The 17875-nt window shown below is 42.9% G+C and overlaps 1 protein-coding gene across 1 annotated transcript in view; it reads left to right on the top strand.

Moving 5' to 3' along the window:
• Positions 1 to 17875, top strand: part of HAUS1 (HAUS augmin like complex subunit 1) — a 545328-nt gene that overhangs the window by 491328 nt on the left and 36125 nt on the right. The gene's annotated exons all lie outside the window — the stretch shown is intronic.

Genomic DNA, 17875 nt, shown 5'->3' with positions numbered 1-17875 from the left:
AACATTATTGGCAAAGATCTCACTTCTCTGAACATTAGGCAAAGCACTTCAAGCTTCCTAAGTTTTAAAGGAAAGGTCTCTCTAGTATCTTTCATAAGCTGTTTATTGACAGGGAACTAGCAACACCCCGAACTGCAGAGATCTTGATACACTCATAAGTTTCACCATCATCAGCAGTGATGGCTGCACTGAAGCAATGGTGACAAAATGCTGTTTGGGAATCTCTCAAGTGTACTGCCTGCTGTAAAAGAACATTTTGCTAAACCTGCTTTTACAACAAGTACACGACTGCTTAAGATTCAGCAAAGGTCTTAGGGCAGACATAAGGCATAGTAGACTTAGCTGCCTACAGCTTCAGGAGCTCTTACAGTCCAAGGGAACTGTCCTTTTTGGTAGTACTGGATACAAGGCACAGCATATAGTGAGTTTCCCTTATGATGCAGTGAATATGTGATTAACTCTTTAATGCTAATAGCACCATAGTCTCCATTAGTCTGTGCATCCGTTAACAAACCGCTACTTTCTAGTCCTTTTCATTTATACTGGATAGAGATGTGAAACATTTGCTGCCACCGAAGAGTACTCTCCTCTGAGCATTTGCTGTTGTGACGTTAATCATTACTCTCAGTCTCAACCTCTTAGCACAAGAAATCTGGACAAAACCCTAAAATAATGAGGGGGCAAAGGTCCAAATAGGGGCAGATTTTAAATATCAGTCTTATAAATGTAGAAAGCTGCTACAATAATGATTTGTGTTAGCTAACTGCTAGAATAACATGATTTGTGTTAGCATGCATTTTCTGAAGGTTATGAAGTCCAAGCTTAGATAACCATCACTTAACAGCCAGGACAGGTTCTATCCCATTGAACTTTAAGTGACTAGGACATTAAGAGAACACTGTATACTTTGCATTGTGCTTTGCTTAACATCCTTCTGCACAATGTCTGATCGCATTTATGTCCACTTAGTACAGTATGGACGTAAATGTCAGATGTTGTAAGGAAGGACATTAAGCAATGCACACCTGTATTTAGTGATTTTAGTCCTCAGTGGTTTGTCAGAGAATCACAAATTTTATGAAAAACAGACCAAAAATATGAGGTGAAAATCAGGACATTTGAAAGGTATGATGTTAATCATGCCTGCAGCACAACTTAAAGGAGAACCACACCCACAGACTCAAAAAGCATGTTTAGTTCATCATGGTTTGGTGTTTCCTACATTTTAACACCACTCTAGGATTATTTACAGGTTTTTAAATATTTTTATATGTAATTTCTGAGTCTGACCACATGGAGTCTGGCATCTTGAAGTAATTCTGATTGCTTAGTCTGCCTCTAGGTATCCCACAATACAGTGTGTGTGTCTGTAAAAAATTACATAACACAGGCCTCTTTATTCCTAAAGCTCCTGTCACTGCATTGATTTTTGATGCATACACTGCTGTCTTTCAGTCAGTTGTAAGTAACATTTCATGCCGTTCAATGACTACATAAAATAGAAACAATGCAAATGCCACAGAACAGACTTTCAAAGTCCTTTTTCTGCTGCATCTTTTTAGAATGGCTAAACTGGAGTCTTTTGTGAAGCCTGAGTTGTACTACTTTGACTCATCTCCCATCCCCTTCACACCTAACTTCCCTATCTGTCAAAGTGCTAAGCATAATTTGAGCTGTTATCTGCTGTGATTGACAGCTCACAGCAGAAGACATAACTCATGTACTGTTTCTTTGTTCTAGCATTTACTTTCTGTATGGGTAGGGGAAGGAACAAGGAGCTGTGACATCACTGCATGGGTAGGTTTTAGGACAGTCGTGGTGATGTCACTTTGGGGAGGGAACTGGCAAGAAAACTACCTGTATTCAGTGGTCTTGATTACATCAATGAACTGGAGACTGCAGAAAGCTTTTCCAGTGTGGGATAAATGTTTTTGAAAGTGAAACCACCACAGTACAGTAAGGTACTGTTCTAGTGGATAGAAACAGTTGATTTAAAATATGTTAATGCTGTATTGTTGTTTATTCATAGCAGGGACAATAACTAGGGGAAAAAAAGACAGAAAAGTTGAGCATTTAATAATATAATCCTGTTGTCCTTTAAGTGGATTGCATTGTCCATTCAACCTAATAACACTGAAAGGCAGACCATACATAGATGTTTTGCTAATCTCAGTACTAAATTCCCAGTATATACTGTACACTTAAACTCATTAGATGTGAAAAAATTATGTCACTGGAAGAAGAAATACAAAAAATGCTTTTCTTCATTTAAAATTATTTTCTCACTTTCAAGTTTTGTTTTACTCTCATTTTCAGCAGTTGCTCTCTAACCTAGTAGCAGTCAGAAATGCTGCATCTAATTAAAAGTCGGATAGTAGGTATGAATGACTTAAGTCACAACAAGTGATTTTTCCGCTTACATGTCATCAGTTAGTCAAACCATAGAATGATGTTCATCATACTGATCATTGCTGCAGTAGCCTTAGCTACATGGGTTATATCCTGTCAAGGATACAACAGACACTTTCCAAAACTTCAGAGCACCTTCCGCACACTTCCACACACCCAAACTATCTGCAGCTGGAGCTGAACTGACTAAGACAAGTTTGAGTGCCAAGCCCTTCAAAACTTTACTGCCACCGAAGAGTACTCTCCTCTGAGCACTTGCTGCTTGTTTTCCCCAGGAAAGAGGCACCATTTTTGGCTTGACCATGGAACAGTCTGTTGGCTTGACCATGAATATTTGGTCTTTCTTCCAAAAAGAAAAAGTTAAGCAAACATTTGCCATTGCAGTGGACTAGCAATTTGCCACAGTTGTAGGAGGGTGACTGTGTTGTGGCCATTAGTTGTACCTCAAACCACTTATCATTTGCCCTGAATCCCACTGGTGTAGCACTATAGACAAGGAGTTAGTCACATCCTCTGTGGCTGATGGGCATCATCTCAGTGGGCAAGGGAAAGCCACTCTTGTCAGTCCTGGGAGAAGGAACAGAAAGGGCTTCCCTGTTTTGTCATAATTCTGTGCCCTTCCTTGGGAAAGCTGCTGCTGCCGCCATTCATAACACTATTTGTCCATCTTTTCCTGTCAAAAAGAAACAGAAAACTAAGCATGTATCTACTTCTCCTCAAATTTACTGAGAAAAGAATATTTTACTGCATCTGGCTCAGGGTTTGATTCAGACTGTTGATCTATCTTATGAAGTAAATTCTGGTAAAAAAAAGAAAAACGCCTACTCGTTTGAAGAGATTCAAGATTCTGAATCTGGATACAAGCATGAAGGGACAGATAGTGTTTTCTCCTCAGATTTTTGATTCATACTCAAAGGAGAGCTCAGTTTCTGACTCTCCCTTTGAGGGGTTCTGTTTCCCTGAGACTATTGCTAGACTGTGCCAGTGGTTTCAGTCAGAGAACACTGAGGTTTCTCAGTCTCACAGAAAATGCTATGAGCTGCACAGACCTATTCCTCAGGTTCTATTAGCTTTGTAGGATGTATCTATTATTGCCTGCAATTCTCCTGACAGTCAGCTGTCCCTAAAAAGGCAGACAGGATGTATAGAACATTCTTCTGTCTTAAGTTTTATACACACTTCCCAAACCTGATCAAGCAATTATTGCATTAGTTAATCCTTCTGCTGCTAAATTCTTAGATAATTCCAGTCCTACTCTTTCTGATAAGGATGGGAAGATTATTGCGAAACATGGGAAAGTATGGGAAAAAGTTTATACTTCTGCAACATTGATTTTCAGAATTTTGAATTGTCAAGCTCATATGTTAAGGTTTGATGTTAAGTTGTCAATCTCGCCTTCATTCTTGCTGGATGGGTTCGGAGCTGATCCTCGGCTCCGACTCGGCACTTGCTTTAGCTGGAGAACTCCTTTTACCAGCTCGAGGCAACCCTATATCCCATGATGCAAGGCGGAACTACCTCAGATCTCGTTTGCCGCTTAGCGAAAGAGGTCTCCTTTGCCAGCTGAGGTAAGTTTTTTCTTGTGAAATAAGAAAAAGTGTAGTTAGGGGTTTATTTTTCCCTTTTAGTGTCAGTTTAGTCTGTACTTAGTTACAGCCCACCCTATTCCCTCGTTTTTAAACCTTTTATAATCTTTAAAGTTTTTTTAGTCAGGCCTATTTCCCCATTGGTTATTCCCTTCCTGTGTGCTTGTGTAAGGGATTAATTTGTGTGTTTGTTGGGATTGTTTGTGTTTCCATCCTCCTAGGATGTCAAAAGAAGGCAAGGTCTCAGGCTTCAAGAAGTGTGACCAGTGCTGTCAGAAAATGTCTCTGACAGACGGTCACACTTCTTGTGTTTATTGCCTGGGGCCTTTGCACCTGCAGGACTCCTGTGCTTTATGTCATGCTTTTAGCCAGAGAGTCCTGCAGGAAAGGAGGAATAAACTCATCCTCCGGGGCTTACTTAAGCCTGAAGGTTCTCCTCCTAAATTAGGGTCAGGAAAACCTCCTAAACCACCGAAGGCTCAGGCTACAGTGTCCAAGCCTCCTTCGGTGGCTCCGGCTCCGGCTGGAGCCGATACATCTTCTTTGCAAGTAGTGGGTTCGGCGCCGACCGGCTCCAACACCCTGACTACTGTGGCCTTGTCGGCTCCGGCTGGAGCCGACACTTTTTCCAGCATCGGAGCCGAGATATCCTCGGCTCCATCTGGGGTTCAAGGGACTTCGGCTCCGATGGCTTCGACCCGTAAGAGATCCCGGTCCCCTTCTATACTGAGTATCCACTCGGCTCCGGGGTCTCCTCTTTTGTCGGAGCGGAGCCATCGGAGCCGATCTTCGAGATCTTCCAGGCTGTCTGACCACGATTTAGAGAGGGTGGAAAGCAGGCTGTTGAAGTCTCAGGCACTGGCCCAAATGCTCCATAGCCCTTCTCAACAGACTTCGGCTATAGCCCCAATCCTTGAACTTCCTCCTCCGACTCCACACCGCAGTTCGGAGCCGGAGCTTCTTGGGACAGCGACTGTTTCGATGCCGGAGCCGATACATCCTTCGGCTCCGTCGTCCTCAGCTCCGATCTCCTCCTTGAGACCTTCCTTGGAGGGATCCGGTCGGGTTTCCACTGTCGGCTCGAGGGGCTAGTGGCATCGGACCCTTGTCCGACCCCGCTCTCCTCTCGGGCTTCGCTTTGGTAAGCTCGGTGCCGACATGGGCCTTCGAGCCTGCTCTCTCTTTGGGGCCGGCCCTTCCTGTTTCTTCGGAGCGGGGGTGTTCCGGCCGCCCGGGGAGCGGAGCCTTTGAGGTGATGAGGAGGGTCCTGGCCTCTGAGCCTGGTGAACGGTTCATCCCTCTGGCTCCTCCCTCTTCAGTGCCTGCAGATGCCTCTTGCCAGCCTCTTGCTCACAGGCCCAGGGATCCATCGCCCCAGGTTTCCCCACTGGGAATTTCCTCCTCTTCCGAGGTTTCTCCTGATCCTGCAGGGAACCCCTCGGAAGAGGACGGTAAGAGGAAACACACAGACTCCTGAGTCTATTACATCTGATACCGACTTAGATGAGTCGGAGGGTTCCCCACGGTCCCCCTCTGAGGATGTCTCTTTTTCAGACATCCTTGAGCTCCTCAAACAGAGGGGAAATTGGCCATCCATTGACCCCTCAGAGGATGAGTCGGTATACCTGGAGGCTTTTGGATCCCGACCCTCCACCTCCTGGGTGTCTCCGCTTTTCGACCCACTTATGCAGGTAGTGGCTCATAAGGCGTGGGCGGCTCCAGATTCTGTGGAACCTGTCCCCAGAAGACCATCCAAATTCATTACGGCCCCTTCGGACAAACAGTTCCTTTCCAAGGGTGTTCCGGTGGATGCTATGGTGGCGGCTGCCACTAAGAAGGAACTGGCGGATCCTTCAGTACCTGTCCATCCTCCTAATAAGGACTCTAGGACCATGGACAGGTATGGAAAGCGGATGTTTTCTTCAGCGACCTTTGCTATGCGTTCGCTGAATTATCTTTGTCTCTTCACCAGGCTTCAACGAGATGTTCTCAAGGAACTGGGAGAAGTAGTCCAGGATCCTTCTGCTGCTGGGGCTCAGGAAAAGATTGCCTCGCAGCTTGCTATCCTGAATTCCATATCTAACTCCTCCATGCGGCTCATATCCTATGCGGCCGACGGAGCGAGCAGAGCCGCAGGCACAGGAGTTGCTCTTAGACGCCAAGCCTGGATGCGGCTTTGTAATTTTGCAGACCCCTTTAAGGCGTCCTTCACTAATACCCCCTTTGATGGTTCGGCTTTGTTCGGACCTCAGGTGAAGGATACCTTGACCAGGTGTGAGCAGGACGGTAAAACTCTTTCTGCCATTGGAGTCCAGTTTTCCACTCCTTCTAGACCATACCCCAAGGGTCAGAAGGGGGGGAAGATGTGGTTCCGTAAAGCCCAAGGAGCTACACCGGACACACGTGGTCAGTTTACCCCCAGAGGCAGAGGGGTAACAATAATAGACGCCACCCTAGAGGCAGGGGGGGGTCCTCAGAACCAGGGCAACAGGGAGTCTCTTCCTGAGAAGCCCTTTCAGCATCCCTGAGGTGTTGCCCGACTGTCCACCCTTGGAGGCAGTCGGGGGAAGGATTTCGCTGTACCCAGTAGCCTGGCAATCCCTATCTCAAGAGATGTGGGTACAGTCGATTATATCCGAGGGTTACAAAATCCCTTCGAAAGGTTTCCCGTACCTCTACAATCCCTTCCAGACATCTCACCCGGTCAAAGGGATTTGGCAGAACAGGAGGTTTCAAAGCTCCTAGAAAAAAGAGCCGTCCAGGCTGTGCCAGCAGACCAGGTAGGATCCGCATCTACTCCAGATTCTTTTGGTCCCCAAAGGACGGGAGATTGAGACCAATATTAGACCTGAGCAATCTGAACAGATTTGTCAGGAAGGCAAGATTGCGGATGGTCACGCTTCAGTCCATTCTGCCCTTTCTGGGCAAGGACAACTGGATGTGCTCTATAGACCTTCAGGATGCGTGCTATCACATAAAGATTCACAGACGCTCCAGAAGGTTTCTCCGCTCGGCTAGGGACCAGTCATTACCAATTCAGAGCCCTGCCCTTTGGCCTCACTTCAGCCCCCAGAGTGTTTACCAAATGCATGGCAGTGGTCACAGCTCATCTGAGACGTCGAGGATTCCAGGTGTTTCCCTATTTGGACGACTGGCTCCTCTCCGCCACCACCAAGTGTCAGCTCCTTCAGTCCAGAGACTACACTCTACAGCTTTGCAGGAGTTTGGGAATTTCAGTAAACTTGAAAAATCTTCTCTGTTGCCTTGCCAACCAATCACCTTTTTAGGCAGAGTTAAACACCGTCAAAATGTTAGCCAGACTAACAGATCAAAGAATTCTGGACATCCAAAATTTGTTCGGCTTCTTTTGCAAAGCAACAAGATCAAAGCCAGATTTATACTGAAGGTTCTAGGTCTTATGGCTGCGGCCATTGTTCTTCTACCACTGGCTCGCTTCCACATGCGTCTTCTGCAGTGGATGCTATTCACGCAGTGGTCGTTCCACAGTCTCCCGATGAGGCACGAAATCTTGGTAACACAGTCGTGCCGAGCTCATCTGAACTGGTGGATATCTTCCCCTCTTCTTCATCAGGGCCGACCCTTTATTCCCCCTCCTCCAGTTGCCACGGTCACTACGGATGCCTCTCTGATCGGGTGGGGGGGCATTATCAGGGCGGGATGGTCCACAGGACGTGGCAACCCATAGAATACCATCTGCACATAAATGTCCTGGAGATGAGAGCAGTGCTTTTAACGTTGCAAGCCCTCAACGACTTTCTTCCCACGGGGACTATTGCAGTACAGACGGACAACATGTCCGTAGTCTGGTACATCAACAAGCAGGGTGGGACCAGGTCCTATCCGTTATGTCGAGAAGCTCTCAGACTTTGGCAGTGGGCGATCTCTTCTCAGCGGTTTCTGATAGCAACGCACATCCCCGGCAGGCCCAACCTATTAGCGGACAGGCTGAGCAGATCCATTCTGATGCCTCACGAGTGGTCTCTCAATCAATCTGTAGTGGATCAGATTTTTCTGAAGTGGGGCACTCCTTGTTGCGATCTTTTTGCTACTCCTCAAAACAACAAGTGCCCCGATTTCTTCACTCTCTTTCCCCTTCCAGGCCAACCCCTGAGAGACTCTCTAACCCAGGATTTCCCGGGGACTTCTGTACGCTTTTCCTCCTTTTCCCTTGATTCCACAAGTCATTCAGAAAGCCACCATTTTGAGAGCCAAGTTGATCCTCATTGCCCCATATTGGCCTCGACAAATTTGGTTTCCGTCTCTGCATCGTCATCTTCTGGTGCAGCCCTGGCATCTGGACCCAGTTCCGGATCTCTTGATCCACCAATCGGGTCAGCAGCACCGGGCCATTCATTCTCTCAACCTCACTGCTTGGTTGCTCCACTTCCTACCCTAGCCAGGCTACCGATGATTTCGGACTCAGAGACATTTTAGTCTCTTCCTTGAAGTCGTCCACTAGGACTGTATATGCTAGCAAATGGCGTTTTTCTATTTGGGCGAATTCCAGAAATATTGACCCTTTACTGCTCCTGTACATTCGGTTTTAGATTTCCTGGCGGAGGTTTTCATTCAGGATCCTCGTCATCTACAGTCAAAGTACAACTGGCTGCTATTTCTAAGTATCATGTTGGCCTGCATGACAATAACATTATGTCTCATAGGTTATGCAAGGCCTTTCTCAGAGGAGTTTTCCTCCTAAAACCACCTATAAAGCATCCTCCTCCGCAATGGGATCTGAACTTAATGTTGGCATCCTTGATACTGCCTCCCTTCGAACCGTCTGCTTCATGTTCTTTGAAGTTATTGACCTGGAAAACTATATTTTTACTGGCTGTCACTTCTGCAAGAAGGGTTTCCGAGATTCAAGCTCTCTGCATTCGTTCCCCTTATTTGGTTTTTCATAAGGACAGGGTATCATTAAGAACTAATCCTTCCTTTCTTCCCAAAGTCGTATCTCAAACCAACATTAACCAATCTATAGACCTACCAGTCTTTTTCCCAAATTATTCCGACAGAGCTGAACAGAAACTGCATTTTTTGGATGTCCATCGTCAGCTCAGGTACTATTTGCATAGAACTAAACAATTCAGAAAATCGGACCAATTATTTGTCTCCTATGCAGAAAACAGGATAGGTCTTCCAGTATCTAAAGTGACCTTATCCAGATGGTTGACTTCCACTATTTCCTATGTATACTCTCTCAGGGGCAAACAGCTATCTTCTAAGCCTAAAGCTCACTCAACCAGGAGTCTATCCACTTCTGCAGCTTTTCAGGATAGGCTACCCATTGATACCATTTGTGCAGCAGCTACTTGGGCCATGCCTCATACCTTTGTTTCTCATTACAAGTTGGACTTGGTCTCTAGAGATAGGGCCAGTTTTGGTTCCACAGTTCTCAAGAGTCTGTTCCATTGAGCCACCCGGGATACAGGTGCTAGGGACGCGGTCCCATCCAGCAAGAATGAAGGCGAGATTGACAACTTAACATTTAGAAGTTATGTACCTACCATAACGTTCCATGTTAGTTGTCTTCTCTCGCCTTTCTTAAGGCCCCTCCCTCCTTCCCCCTGGCCTGGACAGATCTTGGAGAGTTCCTATTAGATTGTTTCCTCCGGTACGTTGTTAGGAGGATTTCTTTAGGAACCATTGTTCCTAATTCTTTTAGGATAGTCTTTAGCAGGGTAAGTTAGCTACCAAACGAGATCTGAGGTAGTTCCGCCTTGCATCATGGGATATAGGGTTGCCTCGAGCTGGTAAAAGGAGTTCTCGAGCTAAAGCAAGTGCCGAGTCGGAGCCGAGGATTGGCTCCGAACCCATCCAGCAAGAAAGAAGGCGAGAGAAGACAACTAACATGGAACGTTATGGTAGGTACATAACTTCTAATTTTGACTGATTGTGAAAGTATAAGGAATCTTTTATCTCTGGTTTCTTCTAGTGAGAAAAAAAAATCAGCTTTAAATAATTTCATTTCTTCTATTGTTCAAATCACTACTCACTGTTTACAGTGTGTGCATATCTCTGTTGATACTTCAAGGGCTATGGCCACTGGTATTGCTTTGAGGAAGTTGGCATGGTTGCATTCTCAGAACCTTGTAGATGGTGCTGAAATGAGATTTTAAATTCTTCTTTTGGTAAAGATTTAGTTTTCGGCCCGTCTGCTGCAGAGGTAATCAAAACGTTTGATGAAGGGGTAGGCTGATGCATGGAATCTCATTTTTCTGCCCTCTTTTTTCTAAATTTTCCAAGGGACTCTCTAATTCCACATCCAGTTTTGGTAAGAAACAAAACTAAACAGTCTCAACAAAATACGGTAAATGGTAAGAGGCTTCCAAGAAGACTTCTGGAAACTCCCAAAACTAATGACAGTCCAATAAGTTAGAACAACTATTTAAAAGACTTTGTTCAACTCATTTTTTCTTCCAGAATGTCTGAATGATCACTTTTCTCTTTGGCAGCAGATAGCTTCAGATAGTTGGGTTTTGAAGATCATTTACAAAGTTTAGAGATAGCAGTGAGAAGAAATTCCTCCTTTGGAGGGGTAATTCCTCATCTTCCAGACCATACTCATTTGTTTCCACCTGTCCTTCATCACATGCCATCCCAAGGAGTGATAGAACCAGTCCACCTATCCAAGTGGGAAAGGAGTTGTATTCAAGGATGTTTTAGTGCCACAGAAAGAAATTGTTCAGAGATCAATTCTGGATATTTCTTTCCTAAACCTGTTTGTGATAGTTCCCAAATTCAAATTGATGTCACAACCTGTTACTTCATCTTCACTCAAGTTTTCTTGTAACATTAGATTTAAAAGATGATTATCATCACAGTCCTAGTCATCCAGACTTTGTGTTTGTAAGGTTTGTGTCTGTATCACATTATCAGTTCTCTCGCTTATGTTTTGGACTGTCCACTGCACCAAGAATGTTCATAAAGTGACTAGCTCCAGTTATAACTCATTACAGGCTACAAAGTATTTATATTTTTCCATATTTAGACAACTTGCTTACCTTTGCAGAGTCCTTTTCAAAGTGTCAGGAATATCTTTGTTGCGTAAGAGATCTCTTACACAAACTGGGATTCTAAGAGAATATTCAAAAGTTTTTGTTGACTCCTCACAGGGTTGTATCTCAAGAATCTCTGTTAGACACTGCAGTTCTAAGAGCTTTTCCTCCACAGGAAAAAAATATCCATAGGTTTTCCACGTAGATTTCTCTTACTGCAAGGGAAGTACCTCAGGTTTTGGGTCATTGTTTCTATGATTATCATGATACCCCTGGCAAGACTTAACATAAGAAAGATACAGGGGTATCTAAAATCTCTTTGGTATCAATACCAACACCTTTTGTCTTTTCAAATCCCAGTGCTGGGGTTTGTCAGAAGGGAAATCACTTGAAGGCAAACAAATATCCCTTAATCCAGGTCTCCCCTTCTCCCTCCCTATTCCAAAGTAGTCAGTCACCACAGACACCACAGACTTCGCGTAGGGAGAAGTTTCATGAGAGTCAAAAGAGCAACGTTTGTGGGACACCAAGGATGGATGCATCCACATAGATATAAAACAGAAACCTGCCCTGATCAAGGCATTCAACTCTCTGAATCATCTTTGTTCCCTGGGAGCTCTTCATATTGTTATAGATAATACCACAGTCATGTGGTACATCAACAAGCAAGGGAAGACCAGGTCATACCCTCGCTGCAGATTAGCCATGTGAGCATGGCATATAGCTTCACGGTACTATCTCACTCTACACACGTCCTGCATTTCATCAGAGAAAAAATATTTGGTAGACAAGCTGAGCAGGATAAGGGAAAACCCCTATGGATGGAAACTAGATGGGGGGTTCCAAGATTTGATATATCTGTGTGGAGTTTCTCAAGATAGCCTCTTTGCCTCCTCTCTGAACAAAATTCTGCAAGATTCTGCTCCAAGACTCCATGCAAGAAACCCTGGAAGACAGATCGACAGGAATGTACCTGTATAATTGTCCACCCTTTCCACTAATCTCCAGGGTTCTGCTGAAGACTCAGAAAGAATTCCCAAGATCATTGTGGTCATTGCCCACTTGGCCAGGTAACTGTGGTTCTCCGTTCTTTTGATAATGGCCAGGGACAATTTCCACAAGCTTCCTCATAGACTGGATCTACTCAACCAAGAACAGGAGTGTTTGATACACCCTGATGCCAATCAACTTCAACTGATTGCCTGGATGATAGAATATTAATTCTCTTTGGGCACCTGTTTCATATGGATGTACAGCAAGTACTAATGGAGGGAAGAAAGCCAACTGCTAGAAAATCATATATTAGTGGAAAAGGTTTTCTAGTTGGTTCCAACAACTTAATCAACACCCATTCAGGGCTAGATCTTCTCTGGTTTTAAAATATTTATGTGAATTACTATCCTGTGGCCTTCCTTACTCCTCTATCAAGGTTCATTTATCGGCCATTTCAGCATGTCACCCATGGATCCTCCTTTTTCAATGCATTCTCATGTCAAAATGTTTTTAAAAGGGGGTTTGCATAAGAGGCCTTTAAGAAAATCAGCGGTCTCGACTTGGGGTCTTAATTTTGTGTTAGCGAAGAGAAGCTGACACTTGGTCCATTTGAACCAGCTAATCTGGCTGATTTGAGTTTCTCAACATTTAAGTAAGATTTCTGGGTTTCTGAGTTGCAGGTGGTGCCCTGTTGAAATGTCAGCACTCAAAATGCCAAGTGCTGAAAAGTCAAAAAAAAAAAAAAAAAGACTGAAAACACAGGAGAAGAGACAATCTCAAAAATCACTCTTCTTAAAACTGCTTTTTGCAGGGGGAGCCCCCCCCCCTTGCACCCTCCAACATTGTGAACTTATACATACCAACTCCAACACCATCATAACTTAACTTTAGGGCTGATCTGCTGCCAAGGATATAACAGCTGGCCATCTTCCAGAGATTCAGGGCACCTTTCACACACCCAAACTATCAGGCAGCTTCAGCTGAGCTGACTAAAAGATAAGTTTGGGTACAAAGCCCTTCAGAGCTTTACTGATACTGAAGAGGATGCTCCTCTGAGACTTTCAAGAATTGACGATCCATTTGTGCATTCCTTTGCTGGACTGATAAGATCACTTTGGGGGGAAAAAACTTCCATTTTTTTAAATTTTTTGATGTTTTATTACTTTCGTCTTCAGGGAAATTATTTCAAAACTAAGAGTGTTGTGTTTTAATGGACTGTCTGAAGACTGTAACATACTTATAAACAGAGCCCTAATTTTTTTATGTTAAAGTGGTGTAAAGTTACTGAAAACTTTTTCTCTGTGAAGAAATTCTGTTTATTTTTCTTTTGTGGAGCTGGCATAGTGTTTTGAAATGCTTTCTGCTGTATTTGTTTCAGTCAAAAATAACTTTTGTGGACTGGTACTGTTTACTTGCAATTACTGCTCGTCTTCCGCAGGAAAGAGCCACCATTTTTGGCTTGACCATGTGACAGGCTTCCAGATCCATGATTGGTCCTTCTTCCAGCCACCAAAAGAAAATTTAAGCAAACAGCATTTGGGACTACAGCACACTAGCAATTTGTCTCAGCCACAGGTGGGTGATTCTGTTGAGGCCATATGTTATACCTCAGACCACTCATCTTTTACCCCAGAACCCTCTGGTGTAGGACCTACAGCCACTATGATCTGTCTCATCTCTGGGTTAGCAACTTCCTCTGTGACTATTGGGTCACCTCAATGGGCAAGGATGAGACAATCTTGTCACTCTTGAGAGAGTGTTTCCCTTTTGTGTCAGAATGCTATGCTCATCCCTGGAGATGCAACTGTTGCCATTAGTAATACAATTTGCCCCATTTTTTCCTGTCAAAAAGAAACAGAAAATAAAGCACACATCTACTCCTTCTCGAATCCCTTTTGAAGGAGTAGTTTGCTGGGTCTGCCTCAGGGTTTAATTCAGGCTGTTGATCCTTCTTTTAAAATAGTTTCTGGTAAAAGAAAGAGGGATTCCTCTTTTCCTGAAAAGATTCAAGATTCTGAATCTGAACAGAAAGATGCATGGACGGATATAGTTTTTTTCCTCAAATTTATGATTTACACTCTGAGGAGAGCTCAGTTTCTGATTCTCCTTGTGGGGGTTCTCTTTCTCTGAGACTATTGCTAGAATGTGCCAGTGTTTTCAGTGGGAGAACCCTGAGGTTTCTCAGTCTTCAAGAAAATATTATACATTGTTACAGAAGGATTTTCCAGAACCTACACCCATGACTCCCATTCTGTGTACTTTAGAGGGTGTGTGTGTGTGTGTGTGTGTGTGTGTGTGTGTGTGTGTGTGTGTGTGTTACTGCCTGCAATTTTCCTGATAGTCAGCCAGCTGGCCCTAAAAAAGTAGATAGGATGTATAACTTTTCTCAGTCTTTAAAATGTTTATGTACTATACTCAAAGCTGACCTAGCAGCTACAGTTTGATACCACTGCTACAAAGCACTATGTTAATTCCAATCATACTCTTTCTGATTAGAGTGGGAAAATTATTGATAGGTATGGGAAAAAGTGTATCCTTCTGTGTTATAGCATTGGGATCTCAAGCAATGTTGGGTCACCAGCTTACAGAAATCTTCTGTGAGCAATCTTTTATGTGAATGCCAGTGACATAAAAAGCTGCATGGAATGCCTGGCTAAAAGAGCATCAACCAGGATAAGATAGTGCTTATGAATAATTCCTCTCTTTATCAAGGCATAATTATTAATAGAAATAAATATTTATACTGAAAATAATTCCTCTAATAATCAAATGTCAGACAACAGATGCAAACTAGCTATAAGACTTTGCAGTGTTTTTTAGAATTGTTAGCTCAGCCACTGACACAAGCAAAAATAGATTGGAAAGGTCACACACTGACACACACTGATGTATTGTAGCAGTAGGAATGGCTCTTCTATTAGAAGTTGTATAAAACATGTATTAGTCAGTACTTTCCTATTTCTATCAAACATTCCTAAACTATATGTGTAAAGAATGCAAATAATGTAAAATACATGATTTGTAAAGTATACATATATGCCATAAACAGCAAAGAATCAGGAAATGTATATTATTCTACTTCATACATTATCTATAGAATGAATGATAGGGGAAGATGGTGTCCCTTACACATGCATGCTGCAAAGCTGCAGACTTTATATGAAGTTTTCATTAAGCTTTTGTATTGTACTACTTTGTAAGTTGCAAACTTTCATTAGTTTTGAATTATTCAACAGTAATAATGTAAATATGAACTGCAGCTGTAACAATAATAAAGTATTTTTCATTAGAAATGTGATACACAATTAAGCAGTAAGAACATATGATGATAAAGCAAGCTGAAGAAAGGAATGCTGACTCTGTACTTGTCACAAAAAAAGGGGAAGAAACATGTTATAGTAGTAACTTTTAAAATAGTCTGCTCACATGCAATTTTAAATGGATGTATAACCTGATTTGGACACAGTGTATGTCTAATGAGGCAGGGCTGTATCTTTCAAGATTGTATAAAACCCCTGTCCTCATCTGTAATCTTAGTCAGTAAACCAAACTAGCTAGTCAAGGAATAATAAAGACTATACTGACCCTGGGATGCCTTGCATTACTGATCATTTATTATTCTTGTTCTAACTGCCTGTATTTTTTCCTCGTATGTGCAGTGCTTGTAGATACGTTTACATTCTGCAACTTTGATTTTAAGAATTTTGAATTGTCAGGCTCAAATGTTAATGCTTTTTCTGACAAACTGAGAAAGTGTGAGGAATGTATGACTCTGTTGATACTCTTACAGGGTTATAGTTATGGCAACCAGTACTGTTTTGAGAAGGTTTGCATAGCTACATTCTCAAAACCTCCCAGATGATGTGAAAAATGAGATTTTACATTCTCCCTTTGATAGAGATTTAGTGTTTGTCCCATCTGCTGCACAGGTTATCAAAAAGTGAGGCGAAAGGGGTAAAATGATCCAGGCAATTTCTAAGATTTTCACCCCTCTTTTTTTCCAAATTGTCAAAGGGAATTTGTATCTCCTCATCCAGTTTTGGTAAAAAAACAGAATAGGCTCAACAAAACACCAGGTGAACAGACTAAGAAGAAATGGCAAGGGGGGGGGGGGTTCAAAAAGAAGCCTTGAACTTCTCAAAATCAAGGACCATCCAACATGTCTGAAGACTATTCAAGAGACATTGTGACCACCTCCACCCTGGCCTGTTTTTTTCTTCTAGAAAGTCTGAAGCTCCATTTTTTTCTTTGGCTACAGAATGTTTCAGACAAAATGGGATCCAATGTTGCCTTTTCCATCTGGGTTCAACCTGAGAGGTTGTGATGTCCAATCTCTGGGTCAGTAATCAAGGAGCCTGAATCCTCACCACTGACACTGGAGAGGGATGTTCACTTGGAACAAAAATGAATACACCCGGTATTTCCAGATGTAGCTCTGCATCAAGCACACTTTCCCTTAAGAGAACACAGAGAATACACTCAGTCCGGGGTCTGGGTTTCCCTCCAGGTTCCCAGTAAGACTCTCTACTGGCACCTCTATACAGTTGAGACCTCAGCTGAGTGTCCAAGCCAAGTTCTCCACCACTCTCTTTATGAAACCAGTGCTTTGTGTCCCTGCTCCAAGTAGCTGATACACATACTTTGAGATTTGATTTCCACACAAACACCTGGGAAAGGCTGGCACAGATTTACTGGCTATGTCCCCTTCTTCAAGATTATAAGGTAGTTACACTGCCACCAAAGCCAGCTACTCTAAGGCTCTTGCAAGGGCACCCAATTATACTGACTGAAATTAATATTAATACAAATGGTAGTTTGACCAACAGCAAGGCTTTCAGGAGCGTCCAGAGCTGTCACCAAATATATACAAGTACTCTCAGAGATTAAAATATTCTCTAAAAGACCAGCCACATGGAAAAGCATTTAATAATAAATAGTAAAAATATGAAAATATCTATTTACAATAAACACCAGAGTTTCAGTCACTATGAAATATTAAAAATAATACAGGTGGACAGGTTCACACAGTTACAGAAAAAAAACAATGCTTAACTAATCACTATACTTTCCTGACTAATCTAAAGAATTATTATTCCCTAGTTACTTACTAGAGAAAGGTAAGATGAAGTAAGTGAGAGATCCTTCTTTGTCAGGTTACAAAAACAGAGTGCTGTGAGACTTCAGTCCCACCTAGTATTAAACATTATTTTTAGTGATGGGTTACAGAATGACATCACATACATCTGGTCATCTGACTTCTGGTTCCCATGTTTCCCCCTTGGCTAGAAGCTATCAGGATTTATCACATATGTGTCAATAATACAGCACACAGCCTTGCTAAGATCTGCTGCAGTTCTTGGAAATCATAAAACAATTTCAAACCTCCACCCTTCCAGAGCAGCAATTAGTTCACCTCAATGACAATGCAGGAAGCTTCCTAGTACACTATATTCTGCACATGCTACAGGGTTACTTCCTGGGGCATGCATTGCAACAGTGTTTCTGCAGGAGGGCAAGCCCCTTGCCAATTATATTTACTAACTCTGAGATTGCACAGTCCTTGGAGAAGGGACATTTTGGTCTTCCCCCAGGTGCTGACAAAATTAATTCATGTTTTTTCCTTTCTGAAATTGTGTCTTATTGAATGCCACAAATTTTGATGTTAAGAGCATTGAGGTTCCATGTGGTGTTTAAAGTTTGCTTATTTGCTTGCAGGTAAGTGGGGTTATTAACTAATGTCAAAACTTTTTGAGTGCGCAAGTGTTTGAAGGTAAGGGTTAGAGGAAGGGCTAGGTAAGGGGATATATTTAGTGTTGTGCATGTCTGTTCTGTCTGGGTAGTGTGTCCTTTTGTCTAATGTAGTGGTAC

This window comes from Protopterus annectens, chromosome 1.part1 (genome assembly GCF_019279795.1).
Source record: "Protopterus annectens isolate FY-2018-M chromosome 1.part1, PAN1.0, whole genome shotgun sequence".
NCBI classification, from domain to species: Eukaryota; Metazoa; Chordata; order Ceratodontiformes; family Protopteridae; genus Protopterus; species Protopterus annectens.
This window is presented reverse-complemented; position numbering and strand designations above follow the sequence as displayed.